The sequence below is a fragment of the Nelumbo nucifera genome, chromosome 5 (genome assembly GCF_055504915.1).
Source record: "Nelumbo nucifera cultivar China Antique chromosome 5, China Antique-T2T, whole genome shotgun sequence".
Lineage (NCBI taxonomy): Eukaryota > Viridiplantae > Streptophyta > Magnoliopsida > Proteales > Nelumbonaceae > Nelumbo > Nelumbo nucifera.
In genome coordinates this window covers 25,210,949-25,226,005 of record NC_142653.1, presented here as the reverse complement: position 1 = coordinate 25,226,005, position 15,057 = coordinate 25,210,949, and the positions used below count along the sequence as shown (strand labels likewise).

Genomic DNA, 15,057 nt, shown 5'->3' with positions numbered 1-15,057 from the left:
AACTATTCTGACAAACTGATAGAGTTAATACATGTGTTTCTACTTACAAATTTATGATAATCGTGTAGTTCTCTTGCCCTTTTGCACCCTAAAAAGTAATGCCTGTAAAAGAAGTTTAAAACCCGCAAATGAGGAATACGATGACTAGAGATTGGATGAATGGATTTCTTGGATGAACCCTCATGACTTATGTCCCAAATCATGACCCAACCAATTGCCTCTTAACCGCTCATTCAACCATTTGATAGGGATTGCTACCTTCTAATCGCTTCTCCTATATATATACCATCTTACCTTCCAAAGTCCTCCCAATTTACAAAAAGTTGTTCTTCTGCAAACCCTTTTGGACTTCACCATAGAAGCCATGGGTATCCTTTTACCAGCTTTGTCTCACACTAAGATGATTCTTCGGCGTTTTTTTCTGACTGCAAACCACTCTACTTCAGCGGTGTTGGATGTCCCTAAAGGCCACTTTGAACAATCCTTCCTTCCAAGATTTGCTAAGTCAGGCTGAAGAAGAGTTTGGATTCGTTCATCCAATGGGTGCTCTTACCATTCCCTGCAAAGAAGATGCCTTCATTGATCTCGCAACTTCCTTGAATAGTTTATTATGAGAAATTGATCAAATTTTATGATTAAGTGTAAATAGATTTTTTGTAGAGTTGAGGAATGGGGAAAAGAAGTTCCTTGTCCTCCCTGAAAATTATACAATAGTATTTTTTTCATCTTCTCTTTTTTGAGTTCTAAATTAATCATGTTCAAATTTATTTTTCTTCATGGATATGATTCCAACTTTCTATATTCCATCTAAGTTAAACCTCTATTACTGGACTCATAATTAAGCACTTGGCAAGGTTCAAAGTATCGAAAACGCAAGATGTATCAATAAGATAATTTTAAGAGACATATCGGGATACTCTTTGGATATATATGCATGGATACAAACGAAAAATCAAAATACACTAGAAAATTCAAATAAATCATAAAACTATATTCATAACAATAAATGTAAGTTTTATATAACTATAATGGAGTTATTTAAACAAAAACATATTTTAATGGTTTATATACATTGTGACACATCGAAACACATTTAATATCATTGAAAAATGCTGGAAGAATTAAAATTTTAATGTATTAATTTTCATAAAATCAATATAGTTTGTATTATTTTTTATTAATATATAAATTTTAATAATCAACTAGTAGGGGCTCGTGTGATGCACGGGAAAGTCGGAAAGATTTAATAATTTTATTTAATATTAATTAATATTAAATTAATAATCAAAAGTTTTTGTTAATTAACCAAAATTATTCAAAGTTATTGTTAATATCTAAAATTTTAATAATTGAATTTTTATTTAATGTTGATTTATGGAAAATAATTATTGTTAATTTAATATGAATAAATAATTTTTAATAAATTTAGTTTTATTAATCATTTATAGTAATTTTAATAATTGTTATTATTTTTATTATTTTTAAATGAAATTTTGATTAACTTTAAATAAATAAAAATAATTACAAAAACTAACATTTTTATTAACTTCACTAATAATTAACAATTATATAGGAATGACAACGGGTGGATTCAGGGCAGGGCGTCGGCATCCCTGTCCCTGCCCCATCATCAAGACACTCTACCCCATTTTTGCCCCATCCTCAATGCCAAGCAGGTTCAAGGCAAGGCAACCACTCCTCAATGTTGGGCGAGTTCAGGGGCAAGGGACCCCATTCCTCATCAAAGATGGGGAATCCTCAAATTTCCCCACCCTGTTCCCAGTATTGGGCAAATTCAAGTAGAGGTGTAAATTGGGTCATGTTGGGCCGAGCCTTGGGCCAGGCCAGGCCGCAAACCGAGCCAAACTATGAGAGGTCCATTTAAAAAAAATGAAAAAGATGTTTAAATTTTTATTTCATATGATTTTTTATGTATACAATTAGACCTATTCATGGGCCAGGTAGCCCGACGGCCCGACCCGACCTGACCCGCTATTTTTCAGGCTTGGACAAAATTTTAGGCTTGTGGGCTCAAGCTTGAGCTTTCTCAAATAAGTCTAGCCCGATACTATTACATATATAAAAAAGTACTTATGTTATATATAATAAATATAATAATGTATATGCTTCTTAAATTATTAATAAATATCAATTTACTATTAGGAAATACAAATTAATTTATTACTAAATTAATATAATATTAGTTTATAAAAGTATATTGAAAATAAGACACTTTGTGTATAGATCGGGCTTTGGGCTCAGGCTCAGGCTCAGGCTCAGGCTCGAGCTTTGGGCTTTATATAAGGGCTGGGCTCGGGCTCAAGATGTAGGGCCGATGGTTAAGCTGGGTTCGGGCTCGGGCTTGCACATTTCCTGCTAATAAAGAGGTTTGCGTTAATTATAAAACTATGATTTTTTACAAATTAAATTTTCTACTTAATTCTAGTCTAGTATAAAAATATATAACATTTTCTATATATATTAATATAAAATTTGTTATTTAAATTATATATAATAATATTTACCATATATGCATATAACTTCTAAGTTGAACTTATTAGGGATTGTTTAACTTGGGCCCTATCCCCTAAAATTATCATTGCACTCCAAAAGGTTGATACCCAATTAAACTTCGGATCAAATTATCCCTGATAATGTGTGGGCATGATGCATATTTACTTTGTCGTCCTTACCCGAATGTATAAACGGTCTATACGCGCAATCAATTACTTCCAATTGCCCAAGCCCAATTAATCGGAAAATGGCTAGTGGCCATTCTGAACGAAATCTAGGCAAGTTTTATTGTTGTTCCAGTCATGGGTTGGCTTGTAAAGGACCGAAGAAAATTGAGAAGTGAGAAAAGGGACGCTAAAAAGGAAAGTAGAAACTCCTACTTTGTCTAAGCAAAAATCCCAACAGATGGATATCTAGAAACTCATCTCTATTGTTCTAATGGAACTACCAACACCGACAACAATCTATTCATCTCCAATTGGGTAGGCTATCCTCAAGTCCTCATTACGATCTATTCATCCATCGTGGACAGGTTGTGTCAGGTTACATTTGCAAGGAAATTTTCATCTTCGTCTCTCCAACTCAGGTAAGTCGTTGTGGGGGTCTATTTATCTTCCCATGCCTTCGCTGTTCTGTCGATAGTTGTTCTGGTATCATTGTCAGGTGATCAAAGACAAAGCTCCCAATCCTCTTAAGGCCTTGATGATGTTGTGCTTCTAAAATCTACAATTGCAGAACATATATACTGTATGTTACATTCAACTTCCACTTAGAAAAATAGAGAATAAAGATTTGAACTACTACTAACTAAAGAAAAGAGAGAATGCATAGCACAAAGCAACTGAAGAGACTTGGTTTCTCAAACAAAAGCAGTGAACTGTTTATATGAAGAATGCAATGCATAAAATAGAGGTAAAAAAATAAAACTGTTCACCTAAAAGCGATATTAGAAGAAATAGATGAACTGTTTGAGATGATTTCTCAAACATTAAAATAAAATGATATTTCGCAGATAGGTAGAGGGAGAATGTTTTGCCATCTAAAATGTGATTTTCGGACAGAGAGTTTGCCTGAAACGAAGGTTTGTGTTATGGTACATGAACTTAGTTGTTACTACCACTTGAATAACCTGTTCATGTAAAACATTAAGGCCTAGTTCGCTTTTTGGTAAGTTATTTTTCCGGGTAAGCGCACTTACCCAAATAAGTGCTTTTTAGGAAAGAGTTATCTAGGTAAGTGCATTTATCCACATTCTTTTATTTCTCATGTAAATAAGGCAATGGCCATTTTAGCCATAAAAATTCATTATTAAAAGGGGCATTTTTGTCCCATTCAAGTGTTGACAAATTTTTCTCAAGGTGGGAAAGTTATTTATCCACATAGGAGATGCGTATTACTTATACACAGAAAAATAAATTTTCCTTGATCCCCACATGAATCTGAAAAAAAAAACATGGGATTCTTGGTCAACCAACTTTCCCCCCTTTCAAAATCCAGAAAAAAAACGCCCCATAAAAGATCTTCATCATTCAAGGATAGGTTGAAAGGGACAATGGGGCGGAGCCCCTGTTTTGGTATCCAAAAGAAAGACTTCAAACCTGAACGCAGTCTTTTTGTATGTTTCTTGTACCTCCATATGATGGTGTTACTCCAAGATGTGTAGTTCCTCATATACATAACAGAGGAAAAGTTTTGTACCATACCTGTCTTGAAGAATGACTGGAGCTTTGATAGTGAAATCAAAGGTTTGAGCTAGAGCTGGAGAATGGCTAACAAAACCTAATCTATTTGCAAAACCCAAATGAAATCGGGAAATCTAAATAAAAAAAAAAAATCAAAATAAAGAATTGAAATTGGAAGAAGATTGGCACGTCCAAACGTCTGGCATTCCAGCTTGTTAAACGAATTAATAAGGGGGGCAGAAGACGTCTTGGAAGTTCAAATGTCTCTCGCCTTTCATTGGGTTTAATCACAATTACGTGGAATAAAAAAAGAAGAAAATTCAAAAAAACAGTAAATTAGGAAGGGAGTTTCCTTCAAGGAGAGCTATGCTGACATGGCAGGACCAGTTTTAATATATATATATATATAGATATATATTATATTATCATTTATTATCCAAAATTTCTTAAGAAGATATAATTTATTTAAGAATAAAAGTGCATATGTTTATGACAAGCAACTATGGTATAGCATAATGATAGACTTATAATTGTTACAAAAACAATTCTAAGGTTTGAATCCTTTCACTTGTATGATAAATTTGAATTTGATTTTAAATACATCTAAAATGTAACATTAAATAAAGGAATCAACTTAAGGCATGTTTAATGGCATATGAGACATTAGAGAGAGGGGGAGTAATTATCGGGTTATAGATCCTAATTATAGGCACCCTGCCTACAAAATCACTATTCAAGTAATCTCTAAAAAAATGAAAATAGAGGTCATTATTTAATTAATGTTGGTCACATTTATCTAAAGGGTTTGGAAGGAGTATAGTGACTATGGTCTTAATCTCTAGCATCTCTTGGGCATAAAATACTTGCTCTCATACTCAAACCTATATTTTCATGGTTCTCAGCACAAGATTTATGTAGATAATTTTGCATATCAAATTCCCATAATGGTGACCTAATGGTTCCTAATTTGAGGAATACATACCCTAGGTGAGATCCATTAATGAATTAACTTTAGTGTACAATACATCAACAGATAGCCGGGGAACTCAGGTACATATCGATATCATACTATTTGGGAAGGAGCGCTACATGAATTACTGCCAGTAAAAAAGGCTTTGAAAAAGAAAAACTGCAAGGAAGAAAAAATATTTTTGGAATGTATTAAAAAGAATTATTATTCAGAATTATTGGGGTTAAGTTACACCCTACAGGTTAGTGTAACTCAATTTCTTCCTCTTACCACGAAAACACTATTTTTAAAAAGCCTTAGAGGACCTTTGGAGAAGTCAAGTGAAAGGATATTTCATCCAATCAAGCAATCATGTCCTGAACTGCAATCTAAGCCTAACCATTAGATTAGAATTTTGTTTTGGCCTCCTTAGACCTGAATTGACTAAAATACCCCCCATCTTACCAAAATACCTAAATTAAATAAACAAATAAAAACCATAATTAATCACAGTATTTTTAATGATATTTTTGTTATTAATTATGGAATTTATTCAATCAATTTATTTATTTTATTAATAAATAGTATTTATGAAAATACTATTAATTAATTATCAGTACTTTGTTATAATTAATTAGTAATTCATTAATGAACAATATTTTTATTAATTATGGTATTTATTTAATTATTTAACTATATTAGATGTATTTTTTGTAACAGTATTTTTTATTAATTGTGTTATTTAATTAAAGAAATAACATAATTAATTAATAAATATTGATAAACAATGTTCTACTAATACTGTTAATTCATTAAATAAATATCATAAAATAATGTTAATCGATACTGATAGATAGATAGATAGATAGATAGATAGATAGATAAATAGATTGACTGATTGATTGATTGAAATTTTTTATTAAATAACAAAAAATTATATTTATACATAAATATTGAAAATATATTTATCAAAAAAATATAAAAAATAATTACTAAAAATATAATAAAATAAATTTCACTATATATAAATATATAACAAATATAGATTAATTAATATTTTAAAATTATTATTAATAAATATCAATTTTCTGAAAGTTATTTTCTAGAATTATGAATTCATATAAGTTAAATAATGTTTTTTATTATTAATACATTAAAAATTGCAATTATTATTCTATTTTTTAATATCTATTAAAAACTTTTTTGAAAAGTTATTACCCATTTTTGTTATTTGAAAGCACCTCTAAATTATTTAATCTATTTTTCATTATTTCAAAAATATTTCAGAAAAATTAAAATATTTATATTTTATATGCTTATTATCAAATATTATTAAAACTATTATAATTATTTTTGGGTTTTTGATAAAATTTTTAAAGTTATTACATAATTTATTTATTTAATCTATTTAATTTTTAGATAATATTTAAAATATGTTTTAGTTATTATTTTTTAATATCTAAATATTTAAAATTAGTTATTTACAATATTATTCATCTATTTAAATAATATCACTGTTTAGTTATTTCAATATTACTTATTTATTGAATTTCATAATCCATAAATTACAAGTTATACTATTATTACATAATTTTGTTGTTTATATTGTAAAATATAAAATTATTGTTAATTAAAATATTACGAAATAGATTATAATGATTTTCTACTTTTAAGTTTATTACATAATTTTGTTATTTTAACTATTTAAAATTTATTACATAACTTCATTATTTAAATTTTTTATTATTTAAATTTTATTTATTTGAAAGTTTTTATTTAATATTAAATATTTTTAATATTGTGTTATTTATAATGTTTATTTATTGAAAATTTTGAATAATATTTTTAAATTTTAAATTTTTATTATTTGAATAATATTTAAATTTACTATTTTGTAAAATTATAATTTATATTGTTAGTACACAATTGCGTTATGAATTTGATAAAAGTATGAAATTATTAATAATATGAATATTATTAAATCTATGACATTTTTTGTGTTTTTAATAAATATTTTTAAAGTTATTACATAATTTAAATAATTCTTGAATTTGTTTTATTCAAACTTTCTTTTGATATATACATATGAAAAGTGGGGGAGAGGATAAATAGGAATTAGAGATAATTTAGGAGATCAATAGGAATTATAGATAATTTAGGAGAAAGTGGGGATAGTGGCGCCTCTTGGCTTGATTAAATTAGATTTTGGTAGAAAAAGATTTTAAGAATAATTTTAGGAAGAGATAGGGATAAACATAGAGGAAAGAGGGATAGTGGGATAGGCCATACATGATGAGGTGTCATTATGAGAGAGGGAGAAGTGAGTGATGACCAGGCTAAAATAAGAGGGCTGAGTTTTCTCGGATGGGATATTCAAGTACATGGATCTCATTAGGGGGGGATAGAAAAAGGCTTGAAAACAACCAAGCAATAAAAAATATTTTAGGAATGTATTTGAAAGAATTACTGTTTAAAAAGCGTTGGAGGACATTCCGGAGAAGTCAAGTGAAAGGATGTATCCCATCCAATCAATCACTATCAGGTCCTGAAGTGCAATCTAAGTCTAACCAAATAAGAGTTCGTGAAACAGATCATGGGTATGGTACAACCTCCTCTATCTTGCATTAATTCCACTAAAAACTTTTTATGCCAAAGCAAAGAGGTTACCCTGTATGAAACGAGATAGATTTATCAACATCAAAAAATTAAGGAAGATTTTACAGTAATAAAGATGAAAAACAATTTATTGAATGATGTTTGTATTTCGGAGATTTACTCCCTGATTATGTACAAAATTAAATTTATACACTGGAGTGGCAAGCAGATGTCTTGCAAAGTTGAAGAGATTGGCTTCAATGTGCTTTCCCTGCAGCTTTGAGCACAATCTTCCCGTTAGCTGTAAAACTGGAGAAAGCTTGAATATTAGTCTTTTCTAATTCAGCTTTGAATGCATTCTCTTCCCACTTGTTTGTCATTACTGCAGTTTAAATTTGCAATCTTGGCCGATGTTGCGGCATCAAATGTCAACCGAGCTGGAGATCCATTTTCTTGATTAGCCACTTTAATTTGATTCTGTTTCATTTCGCTCCTCTGACTAGCCACTCAAACGAGAAGTAAGGTCGAGAAATTGATTTTCTTTGCAAAGAATTGTAAGGCCACCCATTGGATGGTGGAATCCAAACTCTTCCTCGGCCTGGCCTAACAAATCTTGGAAGGAAGGGTGGCTCAAGTAGGATATTGGAACAATGAACCTCTTCTTTTGGGTCTGCAGGTCACCAACGTAGACTGCAAAATGACCCTTTGGAACATTAGCGGTTGATGTATAAGGCAAAAGAGAACGTCGGAGAAGGGCTTTTGCATGAACCATCCCAGGCCACTTGGCCATTTATGTGGGAGAGGCTCAGAGTCAGAAGAAGCGATTTGTGGTTCCTATATCATATTTGAACCATCACAATCCACTGATCCAGTACTGGTAGTAGCAATAATCTCCCTAATTTGAAAATAAACATAGACAATTAGCACATTCCTTCTTTTTTTTTTTTTTTCAGGTTGCAAAGCTTAGAAGTGTTTGTGAATGATGGAACAGAAACTCTTTAGCAATGGTTACGACAAGCTTGATTTGGAGGGTAGTTCTGTAATGAGGTGGAAATCATCATATCAGATCTACCTCTTAATCCGACTTTATTAAAATTCAAACTCAAATATGTCGGGTTTTGATTGGACTTAGATTGGAATCAGATATTATATATTATTAATAGATTAAATTAAAAATAATCAAAATATTATATTTTATTGATAAAATGAATCATAAATGGCAGATATTTGATTAACAAGGAAATTTAATATTGGCTTTATCTAGACACTTGATTTTATGAGCCTTTGATATTTAAACAGCCTTATCATGTAGTCATAATATTATCGGACTCGAATCAAAATAATTAGATTTAATTGGGGTAGATTAGAAATACAAATGCAGTATAATCAAATCAAATTTCAAATCGGGACTTGGATAACCAGATACAATTGACAGCCCTGGTAGAATTTAAACTCCTTGAGTTTCAACATTAGAGCTTTGGTTATAGCAGAAAAAGGAGAGGGACGAGTATAGGAGAATAGCCTAAATTAAGATGGTTTTGTGGGACTGGATGGGTTGGAAGCCACGTTGATCCAACTCAATAAGTGTCTAATTTTCTCAAAAAAATATGAAATTTAGAGGGTTCTGGACAGAAGAAAAGAGGAAAGTGAATAATGGGCTGAGATGGAGGTTAGGCCCCAGCTTTTTGACTCAATTGTTCCTTTTCATGGCCGAGGAAAGAGGACGATAGACTTATTGCCCTACTACTCCGGAAGAAAGATGGAAACAGAAAAAAAAATGGTATTACTCCTAATTGAGAGATGTATCACTCCTGGTCCTCGCTAGTTAGTTAGGGATTTAAAAGAATGGAGAAAAAAACTTGAATTACTCCAAACAGACTACGCCCACAATCCTAAGGGTTTATAAACATCTTAATTAACATTTGTCAAAAGTTACCAAACAATTCTTAATTACAAGGTCTTAAATAACATTTCAATTACACAAAGCTAAAAGCCATAATGTTATCAAACTCTCGCCAGATGTAGAATTAGTCACGTTATTGGATCACAAGACAAACAATTCAACCATTTGGTTCGATTCATGTAAATAAATTAAACTACAAAAAATAAATTATAAATTATAAAATAATGCTAGATTTATCATTTTAAGGATATTTTACATCAACACAACATAATTATTAATATTACAGGTTAATTACAACATTATCCAAAAGATAAAATCTAAAACCATTAATTAACCTATTAAGATAATATTTATGAAAGATTAAAAAATTAATGTGGCTTTTTTAAGAAGTGATGAGCAAAGCCAAAAGATATAGCATCAACTCAGCATTATCAGGTCCTAAATGGCAATCTGAATGAATGGCATTCGCTCACTTGGAGAGTTGGAGTTGGTGTGAAACAGATCATATTGGCGTCAACTACTATTTCCATCATCAACTGTAAATTGCAATATATATAACACGATCATTTGGGCAACAGACAATGTTGTATCGTAAAAATTAAATATCCTCGATCTTTCATTAATTACGTTACAAACTCATGACATAAAAGCAGAGAGAGAGGTTACCATAAATGAAACAAGATAGTTTGATCAAGATCAGAATTCCCGCCGAAAATTTTTCTGTAATAAATATGAAAAAGAATTTATTGGATGATGTTTGTATTGGGGAGATTTTCTCCCTGTTCATGTACAAAAGTAAATTTATATATGCAATTATGCATTGGAGTGGCAAAATAGATGCTTAATTTGCAAATTGAGTTGAAGAGATCGACTCGATGTCAATGTGCTTTCCCTGCAGGCTGCAGCTTTGAGCATAATTTTCCCATTCTCTGAAAAACCGGCCGAGAAAGGTTGAATGCTAGTCCTTTCTCCATTCACCAGCTTTGAATGTATCCTTTTCCCACTTGTTTGTAAAACAGTACTTCGGTTAATTTAGAATTGGGATCTGGCGATGTTGAAGCAGAGAATGTCAACCAAGGTACAGACCTGTCTGTTAATTCTCTTGATTGACCTCTTCAATTAATTTGAAACTCCTGCGTTCCGATCGTCTCATGATCACTAGCCACTCAAACGAGAAGTGAGGTCGAGAAATTGATCTTCTTTGCAAGGAATTGTAAGACCACCCATTGGATGGTTGAACCCAAACTCCTCCTCTGCCTGACCTAATAAATCTTGGAAGGAAGGGTTGGTTAAGTAAGATATTGGAACAATGAACCTCTTCTTTTGAGCCTGATCACCAACATAGACTGCAAAATGGCCCTTGGGAACATTAGCGGTTGGTGCAGAAGGTAAAAGAGAACGTCGGAGAAGGGCTTTTGCAAGAACCATCCCTGGCAATCGGATACCCATGGCTTCTGAGGAGGTAACTTGAAAACGAAAAGAGCGACCGACGAAAATGGATATCGAAGTTTGCTTCAGCTCTGAATTTCAGAGGGAGGTGTAAAGGCTAGACTTGAAATTAAAGATGGATCGATGCACTTCCTTTGGGAGTAAGGGTAGATATATATACACAACACGCTATGTAATGTGGCCCAAAACTAATCACCTACACAAATGAATGAATATTGACTAGTTAGACAGACTTAGATGATGGATATACCAAATTCTGAACACGCCTCATGGGTTTGCCTTGTATAACTCTTTAACATCACATCACGATGCACCGCAAATATCCCACTTGACCACTTGAGTAAACATTGAAATGAGTAGTGGGGATCGAACTGATTGTATGGTAATTATTTGTAAATTCTTTCGTGACTGGCACAAATGCATGGGTCCATCTGTCTCCATCGAGGGACCACCATCTACAATGATCACATGGCTTTGCCTTGTAACCCATGGGTCATTAGGTCTGTTCAAGACCCACCTCATCAAAAACATAACTACTACATGCATGTTATCCCCACCTCATGCATCCATCAATGTATCAACAATGTAGCTACTACATCTCTCTCTCTCTCTAATTATCCACCAGGCACCAACCCATGGTGCAGACTGCAGAGACACCATGCAAGTGGTCGCTAGCTACAACATACACTTGACAACGTAATATGATATCCATGTGATGGTGTTGGACTGTTGGTGTACGAATAACTATTAGTGTACTGTAAAAGAAGATTCAAGTTAATTTGGGCCCTACTGCCTGAGACCGAAAGGGCTTCAAAACCAAACTTGAGAGTTGAAAGTGAAATCAAACAAGAATTTATGACTGGGATTTGTGGCAATGCATCAACCTAACAGAGTAACATGCAATTAATATTTCTTCTAGTTTCCTCAACTTGTATTCACTATTTATCACAGACCAGTTGGTTGAGTGCTTCTCCGACACAAGGACCTACATCATATATATATGGAGATAGGTATTTAAGCATCGACAATCCCGCCCTGCAAATTTCTTACACCTTTATCATATCTTGCTTTATTTTCTCAAATTCGATATCTTTGTTCCTTGTAACCATGGCCGTGGAAAAACAGTTGTGTTGCAGTTCTAGTTCATTTGTTATCTTCCTTAAACTAGTTGCTGATCTCTTCCAAAGCCGTTTTTCCTCTATGTCGAGGAGAACCTGGAGCAGTTTCTGATTCCGACGCCCTACTCATTACAAACACAGCTCGATCGAAGAGCAATTTGAGTCCCATATATGACGTCCACTCAGTTTTTATTGTTATCAAAAACTGATTCATGCCGTTATCAGTATATCTCTAGGCCTATATATTGTGTTTCTGTTAGGAAGAGCTAGAGCCACAAGCAGTTCATGCATGATTTAGCTGCTATGACTCAGGAAAGAGAAGAGTTTCGGTTTTATATGTCACCATTCACCGGTGGCAGCATCCTTCTCCAGAATTTGAAAACACAGATACCACTCCATACGTGGTGAATATGCCAAACGACAATCGAAAACCAGGCCAGTTCATCAATAGACCAATATCTGTTGCGGACTTTACCCGATCCTAAGAAAAACTACATGGGTCTGAGGATGATTGATATGGATCTTACAGCGGATATGATGACGAAACAACTCACCCAACCAGCATATCAAAAATTAATTCAACAAGCTATATCAAGTTTGCAACAGTTGTACAGCATCCCAACTGCGGAAGAGTATTGTAAGTACAATCTTTCACTCATTCAGCAACTAGTCTAATATGTCAAAGTAGATTTCTATTACAAAGCAAATTGATTTTCTCACTAGTCTCTTTTGTTATCTCAACTTGAACTTATCATGTGGCAACCGAGGAATAAACATTGGCAGCACAGAGACACGAAAACGCACCCCTAACACAACACACTTCTCAGGTTTATTCACTTCCATGAGAATCCAAGAGAAGTTAAACGTCCAGTTCTGCTAGAGGCATCCAGATTTTAGACCAAACCAAACAAAGATGGCATCTTTGCCTTAGACATAATGAATGACAGGCCTCAAAGCATTGCCTCTTAAAATACCGAATGGGCTTTTGTTACTATAAAGGCCCATTATCAGCCAACCAGTTCTTTCTAGGCTGTGCTCGGTCCTATTTTTTGCCCAACTCATAGCGAATTCCTTTTGTGCCATACATCTCTCTCTCAACTCTGAAGAGAGGAGTTGTTGGGAGTTTAAGCATGACACGGTGGAATCTCATGAGGGCCAATTGAGTCTTTCTTGTCCATAAGGGCCTAACCCAGTAATTTATTGAAGGGATATATCTATGACGAACCTGGTTATGGTTAATTGGGACAACAACGTGGTTTTCCCATTTCTTTTTTTTTTTTTTTGAAGATAAATGTAAAAAATTTTATAAAAGAAAAAAGATGATTAACAATGGGTATAAACAGAATCACCCTGAGCCAAAACAAAGACCCCAACAAAATCAAATCACCGAGACTCAACCCAAACAAAATCAACCCCAACAAAGACATCTTACTCTTATCCTCAGCCACCCAGATAATTAAAACAAACACAACATACCTTATGGTGCACCAAATCCATTTAAATTGCCGAAAGTTTGGAGCAGCAATGCTTTAATTTTTTGCTCTGTTAGAAATGAATAAAAAATTCCTTTGCAAGAGTAGGAACCATGATTCTCAGTCCTATTTTCAAGTTAGTAAGAAAGTTTAAAGGGTATTGGGAAGGATGAAGCCGGAACATTTCTTTTCAGAAAATTTTCCAAAAACTAGATGTAGAGGCAAAATAAATGAGAATGAACATGAATACATGAATTCTGTGGGACATGATACCATTTCCCTTTTAGCCACTAGAGTTAATGACATATAATTCCGTGATGATATGGTTAGAAGAAAGGAGAAGAGAACAAATTTAAATTGTTTCAAGGTTCTGAAGTTGCATAAAGCCCAAGATTATGCCAGCTAGGAGCCTGACCTTTTCTGTGAAGAGTTGGAAGGAATTGGTCTCATAATTTTCTTATCAGTATCATTTAGAATGGTTTTACTTTGATCTATAATGGTGGTAATGAAGCTCTTAGAAGCTTTAAATCCTCCAGGGAACATCAAGGAGAATCTATCCATTATTAGCCAAGCAGGCCCTTGGCCAACGTACTGAAAGTTTAGATCTCGGCTATTTGGAACGAAGGATGCAAGGCTGGTCCAAGTTCATTAATTTATGCCAGTGATAACCGGTAAACAACACTTTCTGAACCTTTTCTTCCCAATATGCTTATCAATGTCCTTTCTCGTAGTTCCATGCATGCATGTTCCTAAGGGTATGACTCAGTGGATTCATTCAATCACGGGAAACTTATAATAAGAGAAAAAGAAGATCAAGAAGCATTGTATACTTAGTTCGAATTTCAGAATTCGAAACCTTACAGATGTTAAGACAATCGTAAGAATTAAGGAAAATGGGGTGGCAAGTCCCATCCATCCACATATATTCCTGCCATATGCGACGAAGGAATCTTGGGTTCTTTTTAAGAAACTGTGAATTACAATCTCAATTGGGAGAGGCTGAAGCTTGAATGAGACTTTGATCAAATGGTTGGTGGGTAAAAGAGTTTTATGTTTGATGGTTCGCTAATGATCCACTTTGTGATCAGACTGATTTTAATTCTCAAGAAAATCAGAATTCAAAGAGAGAAGGATAATCTTGGTATTTATGGTAGTTAGAAGAAGAATGTTGACCGACTCGTTGGAATCATTCATCGCTATTAAATGCTGCTACACATTTTCAGGAACATTAATTCAGTGTTCTCGAGTCATCCTTGAGAAGCACAGATGTTAATGTAAGTCGAGTCCTCTTCCAATGTAAAACTACTATCCTATGTAAGTCGAGTCTTCTTCCAATGTTCGTTTCTTTCCAATATGAGTCGTTACATCTCCCAAG

General features: G+C 33.1%; 1 long non-coding RNA gene across 1 annotated transcript; it reads left to right on the top strand.

Moving 5' to 3' along the window:
* Positions 1–11,087: 11,087 nt before the first annotated feature.
* Positions 11,088–14,615, top strand: LOC148791306 (uncharacterized). Its single transcript, XR_016076226.1, has 2 exons — positions 11,088–12,847; positions 14,219–14,615. It is a non-coding gene; the product is annotated as an uncharacterized LOC148791306 (long non-coding RNA).
* The last annotated feature ends 442 nt before the right edge of the window (positions 14,616–15,057 follow it).